This window comes from Notamacropus eugenii, chromosome 2 (genome assembly GCF_028372415.1).
Source record: "Notamacropus eugenii isolate mMacEug1 chromosome 2, mMacEug1.pri_v2, whole genome shotgun sequence".
NCBI lineage: Eukaryota > Metazoa > Chordata > Mammalia > Diprotodontia > Macropodidae > Notamacropus > Notamacropus eugenii.
This window is the reverse complement of record NC_092873.1, coordinates 88,396,850-88,400,228: the sequence shown is the minus strand read 5'-3', so window position 1 is coordinate 88,400,228 and position 3,379 is coordinate 88,396,850. Positions and strand designations below refer to the sequence as shown.

Sequence of the window (3,379 nt, the reverse complement as noted above, 5' to 3'; positions counted from 1 at the left end):
GTTAATCTGATTTTGAAAAGAGAGCATAAAACCAAATTGTTTTCATGAAACAATGAGAAAGTTCTTAAAAATTATCAGAAATTTTATGGTCAATTATATGCTAACAAAACCAATAAGTGAAAGAAAATAGATAAATTCTAACAAAAATATAAAATACCCAGATCACCAAGAGAGGAAATAACTATTCAAAGAACCCAATATCTGAAAAAGAAATTGTACAGTCCATAAATGAACTCCACTCTCCAGCTTCTCCAGGATCACATGGGTTTACAAGTGAATTATACAAAATATCCAAAGTACTTCACTTTCACATAACTTGCAATAAAAAGAAAAGGCCCCCTTTCAATTCAATTTATTTTTATTATGCAAATATTATCTTGATACCTAAACTCTAGAAAGACAAATTAGAAAAAGAAAATGAAATGGCAATATCCCTAATCAACATTGATGTAAAAAAATAAAATAAATTATCAATCCAGCTATAATAACATACTGTAAAAATTATACATGATGACCATGTTGAGTTTATACTAGGAATAAAGCATTATTTCAGCATAAGGACTACTATCAGTGTAATAAATTATGCAAATAAGTAAGACTATTAGATTATATTAGCAAGTGCTGAAAATGCTTTTGACAGAATCTAATACCTATTTCAGTTGAAAACTTGAGAAAACTGAAGAACAAATAGAACTTTAATATAATTATTTCTAATATTAATGAAAGAATGAAATATTTAAGTGTTTACTCTCTGCAAAGCATTGTGCTAAGCACAGAGGATACAAGTAGAATAGTAAAAGGCTCTGCTCTCAAGAAGCTCACATTCTAATGCAGGAGGCAACACATACAGAACGTTTCAGCTATCACGCAGAGGAAAAGGAACCATATTCCTTAGTGTGAAGTGGCAAAGCAGATGATCATGTCTTTTCTTTGTGTCCTTAACTCTTTTAAAAATCACATCAGTATCCGATGTTGAACCATTTAAGAGTGCCAAAGACTATGGCGGCAAGAACATTCTCTTCTGGATATTCAATCAATGTGACTGTAGCCCCTCTAAGAGCAGTTGTCAGGCTACATATCCATAGGTATTACTTTTCAAGATGATAACTTTGTGCACTGATCCTGGAAGCATTGCTATTTTCAAGGCTCTTGGCTTCAGGACCTTGTACTTTATCAAGGTCTGGAAAGAAATGGTGGTTAATTTGTCTGGTATATTTTGTCCCTCTCTCTCCTTCAGGGTACCCTGATACTTCAGTTAGGCTGGCATGACTCTCTTTTGAGTGCAGTTTTATTGAGAGCTGGTAAGACTGGGATTGCTTCCATAATTATGGCTGTGAAGCTTTGCCTGGAAGCAGGTTGGGGGTGGGAGGAATTGTTGCCACTCTCATGGATATCTGTGTTCATATGGTTTTTGATAATAGATAGTCATAAGCTATTGTTGATGGAGGGGAAGAGCTCTGAGTCCAAGAACAAATATTATATATAATGAAGCCCTTTCCATTAAGATCAGGAATAAAATAAGGATGTCTATTATCACTGTAACTACTGATGATGCTATAGCTCACATTGATATAGCACTTTAAGGTTTGCAAAACACTTTGCAGATATTTTATTTAATCTTCACAACATCCCTTGGAGATAGGTATTATTATTATTATTATCTATTTTACAGAAGAAGAAACTGGAGTTGTGATGTTCCCAGAATCACAGATAATAAATGTCTGCGACTAAATTTGAACTAAGGTGTTCCTGACTCCAGAGTTATATTCATTGTATCATCTAGCTGTCTTTATTCAACATAACATAAGAAAATGCTAGCTGGACTTTTCAGAGCCTGCAGACTTGCTGGCCTTTCCAGTCCCAGCACCAGAGTCAACTGCATGGAATAGAATGAGCTTATGATTAAGATCCTTGGAGATAATCTCTTCACACCTAGGCCCCAGCTGGAGTGAGGCTTCTTCTGACTTATTCCAATACAGAATGTAGCAGGACTCTTCCTCTGAAAGAATAGGGACTTTGGATAGTGAAAGTCGAAGATCAGGGGAACCATGTCTGGGAACAAGAATCCTGCTTACAAGAAAATCACCTCCCCCTGCCGCACCATCAGGAGATCTTTCATCAGTAGTTTACACAGTTTGTCTATCATCATACTCCTGGGCCTCATGAGGCTCTAAGAAGACTCCAGGAACTCTATCATGAGTGACTGAAGCCAGAGATGCACACAAAGGAACAAACCTTAGAGTTGTGGGTTCTAGAAAAATTCCTGATCCTCCTTCCTGAAGAACTCCAGACTTGGGTGCAGGAGCATCATCCAGAGAGTGGAGAAAAGGCGGTGATTGCGCTGGAGGACTTGGAGAAAACTTGATAAACCAAGCCAGCAGGTTATCAAAGTAAGACTGAGAAGTGTGACCAACTCATAAACAGAAAATATCTGAAGGGGAATCACTGAGGTCAACATCAGAAACACCCCAAGGATACATAACCCAGGGATTTGATTTTGAAAAAGACTGAAAGTGAAGACACCTTAGAAAAGCAGCAAAGAAATGACATAGGGGGAGAGACTGAATGGTTCTGATTTGCAGGAGCAAGATTTCATGCAAGTTACAGTCACTCACAGCATTATCCCCCTAGTCAAGAGAGATTTTGAGCAGAAAGAATGTGAAAGAAGCTACAGTTTAGGCTCAACCCTCATCATACATCAAAGAGAAAAACTTCATACATGTGATACATGTTACTGAGAATAGGTTTTGATAGGTGGGAGGGAGGGGCAAAGGTGAAGACCCTGTGCTTGTGAAGTCTATCAGTTGATGAACAAGCATTCTATAAGTACTTGCTATATAGCTCTGTTTGATACTAGGAATAAAAAGTAAAACACTTCCTACCCTCAAGGAGTTTATCTTCTTCTAGGAATATACAGCATATTTATAAGTTGTTGTGATAGCCTCCTGGTTCCTCTCCCTGCCTCAGGTCTCTCATTACTCCAGGCCATCCTCTACTCAGCTATTAAATTAATTTTCCTAAAGTTCAGGTCTGACCATCTCCCCCCCCCCCCCCCCCCTCCCTACCCCCGCATTCTATGAACTCCAGTGGCTCCCTGTTGCCTCCAGGATCAAATATAAAATCCTCTTTTGGCTTTTAAAGCCCATAACCTGACCTCTTTCAACCTTCCCATCCCCAGCCCCACCAGCCATTCTCTTCATTCCAATGCCTCTGAACTCTGAACATATTCACTACTTGTCCCTGATCCCTGGGACTTTCTCCCATCTCCTCTCTGCTTTTGCTTCCTTGACTTCCTTCAAGTCTAACTTTCTATCAGAAGCCTTTCTTCAACCTCTTTAATCTTAGTTCCTTCCCTCTGTTGACTACCCCCAATTTGTCC

General features: G+C 38.5%; 1 pseudogene; it reads left to right on the top strand.

Annotated features, from left to right (window-relative positions):
* Positions 1-999: 999 nt before the first annotated feature.
* Positions 1,000-2,738, top strand: LOC140522751 (zinc finger protein 232-like; annotated as a pseudogene).
* Positions 2,739-3,379: the final 641 nt, after the last annotated feature.